Source organism: Triticum urartu, chromosome 4A (assembly GCF_056163025.1).
Source record: "Triticum urartu cultivar PI428250 chromosome 4A, HENAU_Tu73, whole genome shotgun sequence".
NCBI lineage: Eukaryota > Viridiplantae > Streptophyta > Magnoliopsida > Poales > Poaceae > Triticum > Triticum urartu.
This window is the reverse complement of record NC_141876.1, coordinates 585805119-585819672: the sequence shown is the minus strand read 5'-3', so window position 1 is coordinate 585819672 and position 14554 is coordinate 585805119. Positions and strand designations below refer to the sequence as shown.

General features: G+C 43.0%; 1 pseudogene; it reads left to right on the top strand.

Annotated features, from left to right (window-relative positions):
- The window catches only part of LOC147976859 (uncharacterized), a 37275-nt pseudogene extending 24885 nt beyond the window's left edge, over positions 1-12390 (top strand).
- Positions 12391-14554: the final 2164 nt, after the last annotated feature.

Here is a 14554-nt window from a genome sequence, read left to right as displayed (position 1 = left end):
CTCTTAACTGCTCAAGTGTGGATCACTCATTCCAAATCATCTAACTTCTCGACCGGTCACCCATCCCTCTCACTACTCCAGCCCGAGCACGCTTAACTTTCGGGTTCTATTCTCCTTCGTTTCCAAGTCTGCACTTGTTGTTTTCCTGACAATAGTAAGATGCCAATCCTATTAACCCTCAGGAGTTTAGCTTGAGCATGAAGTCACACATTTCACTGTTTGAGTTTGAAACTATTATTCTAAAAAACAGTAAATATTTAGTAACACTAATATTTCTTCAATAAGTTTGACCATAGTTTGACCACAGTTTGACCATAGTTTGACCACAGTTTGACCATAGTTTGACCAGATTTGACGAAAATTCAAAAAAATGAAATAATTATTTAGTAACACTAATATTCTTTAATAATTATGTAGTAACATTAATACTTCTTGAATAAGTAGTTTGACCAAATTTAACAATTTTTTTTAAAAAAACTGGTTTTTGACCTTATCTTTTCACTAGTGGCTTCTCTCAAGATAGCATATATTATGGTGTCTGAACTAATTACTGCCGAGCAATTGATTGAAAAGCGCATAGTTATGAGAATATCTAGGCATGATCGTAAAGATAGGCATCACTTCCGTGTCATGTAGACCGAAACGGTTCTGCATCTACTACTATTACTCCACACATCGACCGCTATCCAGCATGCATCTAGAGTATTAAGTTCATAAGAACAGAGTAACGCATTAGGCAAGATGACATGATGTAGAGGGATAAACTCAAGCAATATGATATAAACCCCATCTTGTTATCCTCGATGGCAATAATACAATATGTGCCTTGCTGCCCCTACTGTCATTGGGAAAGGACATCCCAAGATTGAACCCAAAGCTAAGCACTTCTCCCATTGCAAGAAAGTTCAATCTAGTAGGCCAAGCCAAACTGATAATTCAAAGAGACTTGCAAAGATATCAAATCATGCATATAAGAATCCAAAGAAGAATCAAATATTGTTCATAGATAAACTTGATCATAAACCCACAATTCATCGGATCTCGACAAAACACACTGCAAAAAGTATTACATCGAATATATCTCCAAGAACATCGAGGAGAACTTTGTATTGAGAACCAAAGAGAGAGAAGAAGCCATCTAGCTAATTACTATGGACCCGAAGGTCTGTGGTAAACTACTCACACATCATCGGAGAGGCTATGGTGTTGATGTAGAAGCCCTCCGTGATCGAATCCCCCTCCGGAAGATCGTCGGAAAAGGTCCCCAGATGGGATCTCTTGGGTACAGAAGGTTGCGGCGGTGGAAAAGTGGTTTTGTGGCTCCCCTGGATGTTTTCAGGGTATAAGAATATATATAGGCGAAAGAAGTAGGTCGGTGGAGCTACGAGGGGCCCACGAGGGTGGGGGGCGTGCCGCCCTACCTCGTGGCCGCCTCGTTGCTTCCTTGACCTCCACTCCAAGTCTCCTGGATTGCGTTTGTTCCAAAAAAGATCCTCCTGAAGGTTTCATTCCGTTTGGATTCCGTTTGTTATTCCTTTTCTGCGAACCACCGAAATAGGCAAAAAACAGCAATTTGCACGGGGCCTTCGGTTAATAGGTTAGTCCCAAAAATAATATAAAAGTGCATAATAAAGCCCATTAAACATCCAAAACAGATAATATAATAGCATGGAACAATAAAAAAAATTTAGATACGTTGGAGACGTATCACTTATCTCACTACTAGGGAAAACCCTAGTAGTAGCGCGGGTTTAAAGCCCACTAGTAGCATGGGCAGCCGCGCTACCAATAAGGCGCTACGGCTATTACTTAGCAGTAGCGCGCGCGACAAGCGCTACTGCTAAGACACATAGCGGTAGCGCTTGTTCTGTCCAGCGCTGCTGCTAATCTAGCTAGTTGTAGTGTGTTTTTTATCCATCACTACTAGTACTCTTTTTTTTCATTTTTAGTGTATTTATACATCATTATACAAATTTTGGTACAATACCAATTATGAGGTTTATATCATTATGTCCATAACAGTGTGTCAAATGAAGGTGGATTAGGTTCAAGTGGAGGCAATATGTGGTGCATGTCAAAAGTATACTACTAATCCAAACTTGATCTAGTTTGGACTAGTAGTACTTTTGATGTGCACCACATGTTGCCGCCACTTGAATCTAATCCGCCAGCACAAGCTATTTAATCATCATCATTGTCATTACCACCAAAAGTATTTATTTAATCACCATAGTCATAGTGTAGCACACACTAGTAGAAAACGGAGCTTTAAAACCGGTTCATAAGGGCCTTTAGTGCCGGTTCCATAACCAGCACTAATTGGTGGGCACTAAAGGCCCCCCCTTTAGTACCGGTTCGGCACGAACCGGCGCTAAAGTGCCACCACGTGGCGTGAGCTCGCGCCCTGGTATGGGGGACCTTTAGTACCGATTGGTGTTACCAACCGGTATTAAAGGTTTTTTTTTTGAAAATTTTGGATTTTTTTTTCGATTTTTAATTTTTCTGAATTATTTGGTGCTTTAGTCTCTAATCACCTCTCTTAACTGCTCAAGTGTGGATCACTCATTCCAAATCATCTAACTTCTCGACCAGTCACCCATCCCTATCACTACTCCAGTCCGACCATGCTTAACTTTCGGGTTCTATTCTCCTTCGTTTCCAAGTCTCCACTTGTTGTTTTCCTGACAGTTGTAAGATGCCAATCCTATTAACCCTCAGGAGTTTAGCTTGAGCATGAAGTCACACATTTCACTGTTTGAGTTTGAAACTATTATTCTAAAAAACAGTAATTATTTAGTAACACTAATATTTCTTGAATAAGTTTGACCATAGTTTGACCACAGTTTGACCATAGTTTGACCATAGTTTGACCAGATTTGACCAAAATTCAAAAAAATGAAATAATTATTTAGTAACACTAATATTCTTTAATAATTATTTAGCAACATTAATACTTCTTGAATAAGTAGTTTGACCAGATTTAACAATTTTTTTTTAAAAAACTTAAATTTGACCATATCTTTTCACTAGTGGCTTCTCTCAAGATAGCATATATTACGGTGTGTGAACAAATTGCTGTCGAGCAATTGATTGAAAAGCGCATAGTTATGAGAATATCTAGGCATGATCGTAAAGATAGGCATCACTTCCGTGTCATGTAGACCGAAACGGTTCTGCATATACTACTATTACTCCACACATCGACCGCTATCCAGCATGCATCTAGAGTATTAAGTTCATAAGAACAGAGTAACGCATTAGGCAAGATGACATGATGTAGAGGGATAAACTCAAGCAATATGATATAAACCCCATCTTGTTATCCTCGATGGCAACAATACAATATGTGCCTTGCTGCCCCTACTGTCATTGGGAAAGGACATCGCAAGATTGAACCCAAAGCTAAGCACTTCTCCCATTGCAGGAAAGTTCAATCTAGTAGGCCAAGCCAAACTGATAATTCAAAGAGACTTGCAAAGATATCAAATCATGCATATAAGATTCCAGAGAAGAATCAAATATTGTTCATAGATAAACTTGATCATAAACCCACAATTCATCGGATCTCGACAAAACACACCGCAAAAAGTATTACATCGAATAGATCTCCAAGAACATCGAGGAGAACCTTGTATTGAGAACCAAAGAGAGAGAAGAAGCCATCTAGCTAATTACTATGGACCCGAAGGTCTGTGGTAAACTACTCACACATCATCGGAGAGGCTATGGTGTTGATGTAGAAGCCCTCCGTGATCGAATCCCCCTCCGGAAGATCGTCGGAAAAGGTCCCCAGATGGGATGTCTTGGGTACAGAAGGTTTCGGCGGTGGAAAAGTGGTTTTGTGGCTCCCCTGGATGTTTTCAGGGTATAAGAATATATATAGGCGAAAGAAGTAGGTCGGTGGAGCTACGAGGGGCCCACGAGGGTGGGGGCATGCCGCCCTACCTCGTGGCCGCCTCGTTGCTTCCTTGACCTCCACTCCAAGTCTCCTGGATTGCGTCTGTTCCAAAAAAGATCCTCCCGAAGGTTTCATTCCGTTTGGATTCCGTTTGATATTCCTTTTCTGCGAACCACCGAAATAGGCAAAAAAACAGCAATTTGCACCGGGCCTTCGGTTAATAGGTTAGTCCCAAAAATAATATAAAAGTGCATAATAAAGCACATTAAACATCCAAAAGAGATAATATAATAGCATGGAACAATAAAAAAAATTTAGATACGTTGGAGACATATCACTTATCTCACTACTAGGGAAAACCCTAGTAGTAGCGCGGGTTTAAAGCCCACTAGTAGCATGGGCAGCCGCGCTACCAATAAGGCGCTACGGCTATTACTTAGCAGTAGCGCGTGCGACAAGCGCTACTGCTAAGACACATAGCGGCAGCGCTTGTTCTGTCCCGCGCTGCTGCTAATCTAGCTAGTTGTAGTGTGGTTTTTATCCATCACTACTAGTACTCTTTTTTTTTCATTTTTAGTGTATTTATACGTCATTATACAAATTTTGGTACAATACCAATTATGAGGTTTATATCATTATGTCCATAACAGTGTGTCAAATGGAGGTGGATTAGGTTCAAGTGGAGGCAATATGTGGTGCATGTCAAAAGTATACTACTAATCCAAACTTGATCTAGTTTGGACTAGTAGTACTTTTGATGTGCACCACATGTTGCCTCCACTTGAATCTAATCCGCCAGCACAAGCTATTTAATCATCATCATTGTCATTACCACCAACAATATTTATTTAATCACCATAGTCATAGTGTAGCACACACTAGTAGAAAACGGAGCTTTAAAACCGGTTCGTAAGGGCCTTTAGTGCCGGTTCCATAACCGGCACTAATTGGTGGGCACTAAAGCCCCCCCCTTTAGTACCGGTTCGGCACGAACCGGCACTAAAGTGCCACCACGTGGCGTGAGCTCGCGCCCTGGTATGGGGGACCTTTAGTACCGGTTGGTGTTACCAACCGGTACTATAGGTTTTTTTTTCTGAATTTTTTTCGATTTTTAATTTTTCTGAATTATTTGGAGATGTAGTCTCTAATCACCTCTCTTAACTGCTCAAGTGTGGATCACTCATTCCAAATCATATAACTTCCCTACCCGTCACCCATCCCTCTCACTACTCCAGCCTGAGCACGCTTAACTTTCGGGTTCTATTCTCCTTCGTTTCCAAGTCTGCAATTGTTGTTTTTCCTGACAATAGTAAGATGCCAATCCTATTAACCCTCAGGAGTTTAGCTTGAGCATGAAGTCACACATTTCACTGTTTGAGTTTGAAACTATTATTCTAAAAAACAGTAATTATTTAGTAACACTAATATTTCTTGAATAAGTTTGACCATAGTTTGACCATAGTTTGACCACAGTTTGACCACAGTTTGACCATAGTTTGACCAGATTTGACCAAAATTCAAAAAATTGAAATAATTATTTAGTAACACTAATATTCTTGAATAATTATGTAGTAACATTAATACTTCTTGAATAAGTAGTTTGACCAGATTTAACAATTTTTTTTAAAAAAACTTAAATTTGACCATATCTTTTTTTCCTTTTGGAATTTGAGGATTCTAAAAAATTGCAAACAAGCCGTAGGCGGTCTCCATCGGATGCGGATTTTCGTGCTGAATTTTTTGATATATTATATGTTTTTTCCGACATCGTATGCAAAAGTTATAGCCGTTTTACATTTTCCCTACACTTTTTGCAAAACATGTCCAAATTTAAGTTTTCAAATTTTCCTAACTAGTAGATGTAGTAATATAACTACCTCTCGAAGGATTTTATTTTTTGAAGTTTTTATCATTTTCTTTTGATTTTTTCAGAACTGAAATGGCGACACACGGGGGGGGGGGGGGGGGGTTAGAGTTTGAAAATTGCCCTATAGTGCCGGTTTGTGTCACAAACCGGTACTATAGGTCAGACCCCTTTTGTACCGGTTCGTGGCACAAACCGGTACTAAAGGTTAGCCCTTTACTACCGGTTTGTGACACGAACCGGTACTAAAGGTGATCGTGGGGCCCCGGCCTAACGCCAGCCTGCCATCACCCCTTTAGTACCGGTTCGTGGCACGAACCGGTGCTGAAGGTTCAACACGAACCGGCATTAATGCATAGCCGTTCGAACTGGCACTAATGGTACCATTAGTGCCGGCTCAAATTCAAACCGACACTAATGTGCTTCACGTTTGACCCTTTTTCTACTAGTGACATCATCATTTTCAAACTCATTCTAGCTAGCTAATCACCACCAACACTAGCTGCGGTAGCTATCTAATCACCACCAACACTAGCTAATAATAATCACCATAGTCATTACCACTAATACTAGCTATTTAATCATCATAGTCATAGTGTAGCACATCATCATCTTCAAACTCATTTCTAGCTAGCTAATCACTCCTGCTGCTCTCTCTCAGGTAAAGTAACATAAAACATGTATAACACTTCTCCTTCATCAAGTTGGAGCATGCATATGAACCTGTCTCCAAATCGTGGGTTGCGCTTCTAATTGCTGCCCCCTAGTACTTCTCTGCGATCATTCACAATTTTGCTCCAGTCTTTCACTATTAAGCATTCCTTGCTATTAGAAATCCTGAATGCACTAAAGTGCATTGTAGGATATCTTGGCCGTAAGCTAAAAATATTCATGGTACCTTTAGTCTCGATCCAATCAGGCACAACATTCATCGGGAGTCCCTGTTGAAGAACATCGTATATTAACATAGTTAGCAATGAAGTTTAGCTTAAAAAATAATGTATGCAAAAGATGAACTGAGGACAAATAGTAAAAATCTTACCATCTTTCCTAAATACATGTGACCGTAGTTCAGTACGAACACTATTGGTCGCACGTTTTCAGTACTAACATTTCTAAGTGCAGGAAGAAAATTTGTCTTCACAGTATCAAGATCCTGAAGCCATGAAACATAATGACTTAGCTCCTCGCAGTTTAGTTCAGCCCCGGGACAGTAGTAGGTCCAGTCTACCAAGCGCTGGTCATGTTTGCTTGAACGGAAATAAGCTGACAATTGAAATTAGTTGTCAACTATTTTTGAATAAACAATATCAAAGACATAAATATGGTCAAGAAACTCACATAATGGTATAACTGGAGGCGTCTGCACATCGACCCAGATGTCGGTATTACATTCAATATCATCTTCCGAACGAATATCAAAGGTGATAATCATATCAGGCTCAAATGCATAAGTCTTGCATAGTGCTCGCCAAGTTTTGCATCCAAAATAGGTGTAGTCGTCTTCGTTTGTATAATTTTGCATGGAAAATATAACCATGCTCGGTCTTCGTCAAGTAAACTTTCTTTACCTCCATAGTACGACTGAAACCTATCTTATACAAGACAGAAACTCTTGCATGGCAGGGGATATGCAAGTAGAATAGTAAAATAAATAAATTATAAGTTGAAGCAAATGAAGGAGATGTCATGCTTAATTACGAAAAAAGAGTTGCCATTGTGACTTACTGTATCCACTTCAAAGTTCTCGTCCAGCTTGATGCTGAAGCTCCTATCATCATCTAGGAAGGTTCCGTCGCATAGGCCGCGCTCGTCTTCGCAGTACTTGCAAATACCGAAATCCTTTTCGTCGTCAGACATTTCCTATGTTCATAGTTGAAACATTAATTGAAAATCGATCGAAGACAACTACCAGGATACTCAACACACAAATCCGGGACACTCGATATTTCCTACATATTCTGGCACAAGTCATGCCAAAATTCACGAAAAATCTGGCATGAGCTTTGCTAAAATACGACATATCGAGCGCCTGAAATTTTACAGAACGGAAATGAATCAACAATCCGTCAAAACATAGGCCACTTAGAGGTGTAACCTGCAAACATGACTGGCCACTTGGGCAAGCACATATCCTATTTGAGCAACACAAGATATACACTTCAAAATATCTTATAGGACTCATATTGACATGAGCATTCAATAAGCAAAACCAAATCGTAAAATAAGTAAGTATTCAAATTAGCATGCATTCAATAAGCAAAAGTAAATCATCTCATGCGTCCGTACATCATCGAATATTATCACTAATACATCCCGAATAGTATCATACATATAACATCACTAATACAACTAAAACCCTAGCGCACGACGGGTATCGGCGCGGGCGGTGGACACCCACAGAGAAGGAACCATCACAGGATCATAGCTCCAGTGAGATCCCTAAAGAACCTGCCAGGTATTGGAGAACATGTGCTCCAACGCAAACAAGTAGCGACGGACGTGCGCGTCCTCCTCACTGACACGGTGACGCACCACCTCCGCGGGGTCCTCGAGCCTCTGGACCGTCACTGGCCCACGCGACCGCCACCAAAGAAGGTTCGGGTCAATGACGGGCTGACTCCTCACCAACCTGCGCCCCTGGTAGGTAGCACCTCCCAGTACCACCCCGGCGGAGCCCAGTCCCGGATATGACCCATCTGGTGACGCAGGTGTCCTCCGCCGACTCGACGACGAGGACGCGGGATAGGCATCGTCGACGTCGATGTGGGAATAATTGCTTTAACTAAAAAAGTAAACTAGTTCTATTAATTTTCATACTAAAAATAAAATAGTTGTATTAACTCAACTAGTTCAATTAAGCACTTACTATGAATAAAAATAAACTAGTTTTTACTAAAAATAAACTAGTTCAACTAGTTATATTAATTTTCTTACTAATTCTATTAAACGCTTACTAAAAACAGTAAAAAAACTAGTTAGATGGACTCTAAAATTTAACACTAACTGATGAACTCTAAAATTTAATGAACCCTAACTAATTTGATGAACTCTAAAATTTAACTCTAACTAATTTGATGAACTATAAAATGTAATGAACGCTAACTAATTTGATGAACTCTAAAATTTAACCCTAACTAATTTGATGAACTCTAAAATTTAACCCTAACTAATTTGATGAACTCTAAAGTTTAACCCTAACTAATTCGATGAAATCTAAAAATAATTCTATTTAACAACTATTGCCGTAATTAGAATCTAATTTGATGAACCCTAACTAATTAGATGAAGTATGAAATTTAACCCTAAGAACCCTGGCTAGGCAGGCGTAGGGGAGGAGGAGGAGGAGGGCGTGCTCACCTCTGGAGCCGGCGGAGTTAGGGAGAGGGGCACGTGGCGTCGAGGTCGGCGACGGGGTCGGGGTCGGGGCGGCGGGCGCACGGCGGAGGGCAGCGATGTAGGGGGTGCGTCGAGGTCAGTGTCGGGGGTGGGGTCGAGGTCGCGGTCGGGGGCGGCGTCGAGGGTGTGCGGGGAGCGATGGGTCGCGTTTCTTAACAAGCGCTACAGCTATTCCTTCTCTTTTTTATTTGCTTTCCATTTAATTTTATTTTCGTTAGCAGTAGCACCTTTGTTCGTAAACGCACTGCTACAAAACAAGTAGCGGTAGCGCAGTTCTACGCAGATCGCTACTACTATGTGTAGCCTATCGGCTAAACCGTGGGAATTTTAGTAGTAGCACTTTTGTACTCGGGCGCGCTACTGCTATAACTGTATCTGTAGCGCAGTTTAAAACACCAGGCTGCTGCTAATTCCACCAGCGTGCGTTTTTAGCCCGCGCTACTGCTAATGTTCTGTGTATAAGGTTTTCCCTAGTAGTTCCTCCCTGTTCCTTGACGAGTTATCTACTAAGATTGAATCTTGCACGATTCCTATTGTTATTGGAGGAGACTTTAACCTCCTTCGTTCTCCCTCTGACAAAAATAATAACAACTTCTCTTGGTCACTTGCTAATTGATACGTCTCCAACGTATCTATAATTTATGAAGTATTCATGACATGTTTACAACAATTTTATATGGTTTTGGTATGATTTGCATGGAACTAACCCGGACTGACGCTATTTTCAGCAGAACTACCGTGGTGTTGTTTTTTATGCAGAAATGAAAGTTCTCCAAATGAGCAGAACCTTTTTGACGATTATTTTGGAACAAAAGAGACCCTCGAAGCTTTGTGGGAGGGTCAGAAGAGCCACAAGGAGGGCACAACCCACCAGGGCGTGCCTGGCTTTGCCCCGGTGGGTTGTGCTCACCTCGAGGCCCATTTTCGCGTGAAATAGACGCCAAAAGATCCTATAAATAGAGAAGCTGTCAGAAATAACCCCAGATCATAAGTTCCACTGCCGCAGGCCTCAGTAGCCACCGAGAACCAATCTAGACCCCATTCTGGCACTCCGCCGGAGGGGGAAATCATCACCGGTGGCCATCTTCATCATCCCGGCGGCCACCATGATGATGAGAGATTAGTCCACCCTCGGGGCTGAGGGTTTGTACCAGTAGCTATGTGTTTAATCTCTCTCTCTCTCTCTCCCTCTCTCTCGTGTTCTTGAGATGTCATGATCTTGATGTATCGCAGGCTTTGTTAATATAGTCGGATCATATGGTGTTTCCCCCTCTCTATCTTGTTGTGATGAATTGAGTTTTTCCCTTTGAGATTTCGTTGTTATCGGATTGAATACTTTTATGGATTTGAGAGCATTTGATGTATGTCTTGATATGAATACCCATGGTGACAATGGGGTATCATATTGATTCACTTGATATGTGTTTTGGCAGTCAACTCGTGGATTCCTGAGGTGCCATTGGGGTAATCTATGCATAGGGGTTGATGCACGTTCTCGTCTTTGTGTCTCCGGTAGAAATCTTGGGGCACTCTTTGAGGTTCTTTGTGTTGGATTGAGTATTATGAATATCCATTTTCTTTGGTGTTATTTTAGTACGAACTCTTGATAGATCGATCGGAAAGAATAACTTGTGTTATTTTAGTACAAACTCTTGATAGATCGAACGGAAAGAATAACTTGGTGTTATTTTAGTAAGAACTCTTGGATAGATCGATCGGAAATAATAGCTACAAACAATTTCTTCTTATGTTCTCTACTAGATAAGAACTTTGGAGTGATTCTTCATCGCACGTTGAGGGATGGTTATAAGATCCAATTAGATTAGCACTGTTGAGAGATTGCACTAGCGAAAGTACGGACGCTAGGCCCCATTTTCAAGCATTGCAATACCGTTTTTGTGCCCGTTTACTATTTGCTACCTTGCTGTTTTTATTTATTTAGATTATAAAATATATTTCTACCATCCATATTACGCTTTTATCACCATCTCTTCGCCGAACTAGTGCACCTATACAATTTGCCATTGTATTGGGTGTGTTGGGGACAGAAGAGATTTCTTGTATTTGATTGCAGGGTTGTTTGAGAGACACTACTACAGGATGCGGCTAACGCGACACCATGATCAGATACCCTTTGACGAAGCTGTGTGCGACGCATTAATCACAAACGGGGATGTAAAAGACCCGTCAAAAATGTGCGAAACGGTAGTTGCGTGTACGATTCAGGGCACACAGTTAACCCGCTCGAACTATTTGCGTTGAGACAGAACAACAGAAACAGGCAGCCATATCAATATTTGTGCGATTTACGGCATACACATTTCACTCCAATGAACTATTTGCTATTAGAGAGTGTAACAGAAATGGTTAGCCAGATCAAGATGTTCGTGATATAGGGCATACGGTTCACTCGGATGAACTGTTTTTGATTAGCGAACACAATAGAAACGGTTCAACTTAACAAGATGTGTGTGATACGTGGCAAACAGCCGACTCAGATGAACTGTTTGCAATGAGAAATTACAACACAGACGGTTAATACAGTTAGTTCGTGTGCGATTCTGTGTGTACAAAAAGCTTTGAGAAATGCAAACTACTTGCTTGCGGTGGCTAGGACTATCGCACATGATGCGTCTGCGAGTACTCGTGTGCGATGATTAGTAAGTTACACATACATTTCCTTATGTTAACACTTGTGTGATAAATAACACATGGCGCCAAATACGGTACTCGGGTTGTGTGTGTGCTCCACTTAGTCTTCCCGCGCTCAAGTGAATGCTTCCCGCACTCCACATGGGTGAATTGTAAAATCCACCCATCTTCCCTCACCGGTTTCCCGCCACCAGCTAACGGCTTGCTGCATATAACCCAGGAGGCAACGCACCGCTGTGACACTCTGCGCAGATCTAGTCCTCACCTACCGTTAGTTATTCCATGCATGCCAGGCAATGACCAAAGCTTTCACGTCGGCGCCTACCTGAGTTACATCTTCAGCGAGGCGAACGAGCCGGAGCAGGTCGGGGAGCGCGATCTTCATCGGCCGGTTCAGGCACCATGGCCCATCGGCAGCGATACCGGCGTGACAGTCCTTGGGAGTACAATCAACATATTGCAGAGGAGGTGTGATGGGCAGTTTGTCATCCACCGTGCGAAAGATCTAGAGATGCATGGTTGCATGATCAACGACCCACTTGAAGAGCCGCCATCACCAGTGCTCTCAAGAGCCTGATGCCCTGCAAGAAATGGGCAGAGGACCTCAATGATTCAGTCAAGACACTGGCAGCATGCGGCTTCATCATTGCCCATGGCGGCCGTGTCAACCTCGATCCCGATGATGTGGTGGCCAAGCTCGAGCACATACTTGGAGGAGTTGACGTCCCCGACGAAGTAGAACATCGCCAACGTGATATCTTGAGGATGCAGGTGATGGACGAAATTTGCTACCAGGTAGAGACATGGAAATGGAGCGGTTCTGTGGAGTTGTCATGCGTGCGATTACACGCTGTCAAGCTCTTCTGGAAGAGGCCCAGCAGCCCCAAGAGCCTCCTAGTGCTAGCAGCTCCGTAGGTAGAGGTGGGTCGGGACACTTGGAGTGAACGGCCACAAGGGTGCCATGATGATCATGGAGTCCGAGAAGACCATCATCGGAAGGCCGCCAACTCAGCCTTTTAGCTTATATTTTATTATAATTCTATGCATATGTAGGTCGTGAGTGTTCTGGGCCTTGCCGCATGTGGCATTTTAAATTATCCTGAATATGTAAGACAATCATTAAGAATTATTAACCATTGCCATTGTAAATTTGCCTCAACGGCGAGCAAAGCGCGCAGGGACGCCAGAGCGGAGCCCGTCGTGGCCGACTCAACGGCGAGCAACCATGTGGTCAACCTTCTGCCATCAATAAATTTTGACCATGTTTCTCGTCACATTGTAGATTACAACACAATAAGTAATTGCAAATCTTTTCACACCTATGAAACTAATATGTGTTCACACTTAGCACCGGGCTATAAAAACTACCCACTCAAAAATTACTTCATAGTTCCTCTCCTGATCACCCACAAAACTGGTCTTTCTTGTCAAGTCGTTCCGCCATGACCGGTCGGAGGAGTTTTGGGTGGACATATAACCAGGCAGCAAAGACCAAGGCCGCGGAAGCACTAGAGAGGTCCCGCCGCGAAGCCGCAGCCTTAGCAGAGATGTCCCGGCCCGGCGCGTCGCGGAGCCCTCGAATGAGCTCTCACGGGCATGCGAGGGCTCTCACAAGCGCATTCGCGGCATCGGCCATTGCAACGAGCGGCGTTCCTAAAGTCCTTCGCTGGCAATGATGACATTCTCGCTGGCGTCACTATGTAGCAGGAGCTGGTCGATGGCTTCATGAAGCAGCTCAAGATCAGCGATACCTTGGTTGACAAGGCAGCCGGCCTCGTCGAGCAACTCATGGGTGACAATGCGAAACTCCTCAAGGTGCTCGCCGAGAAGGAGGAGGAGGCCGCCGGCTGGAAGATGCTGCATGAGCAGAGCAGTGCCTCAGGGATGACGCTGATAGCGGTCGTCGAGGAACTTATGGGTGACTTGAGGAAGCTCCGGATCGAGCGCGAGCAGGAGGTGGAGGAATCCGTGGCTGCTTTCAAGCAAAGTCGTGAGGAATTGAAGAAGGATCTGGAGGATGTCATCGCCCGGCGATCCATCGACGAGTAGAGACAGTAGCGACCCAGATTGTTGTCTGCAATTTCCTTCTTCTCTTGCCCCCGTGTCTTCCGGGCTTTGCCGCATGTGGCATTTTGAATTATCCGGAATATGCATGTAAGACAATTATTATCTGCGCCATTGTAAATTTGTCGTCATATTATCCGTTGACATTTTATTTGTGGTCGTATTATTCGTTGCCCTATGTGGCAATTTAAATTAGGGCGGAATACGAGTTGAAAACACAAACAAAGCAAATGCTGCCATGGGATCACAAGCAAACACCCGCCGTCCAGGTGCTTTAGTTAACCCATTAATGGAGAAGTTGTGAGCGAGGCGGGCGGTGGCTGGTGCATGGAGGTCAAAGAGCTCGCTTTCCGATGAGCATGGGCGGCCTTGCTGCTCGCACATGTCCCGTCAAGCCTGCGACTGCGAGGTGGACATGATGCACGCGTCACGTCAAGCTTGCGCAGCGGACTGCTTGCACGCGTACCGCTGAACCTGCATGGCGGACTTCTCGCGATCGTACCGTCTAATCAAACAGCTACACGCACGCCACCAAGTATGGTTAAATTTCGACACGGTTAATATAATACAACCGTTTGCGATACTAATGTGTCAGCTTTTTGTTTCAAAAAGGACTTTGTTGGGTACTAATGTGTGCGCCTCTTCTCAAATTGGACGATTTTTTACCACGGCATATA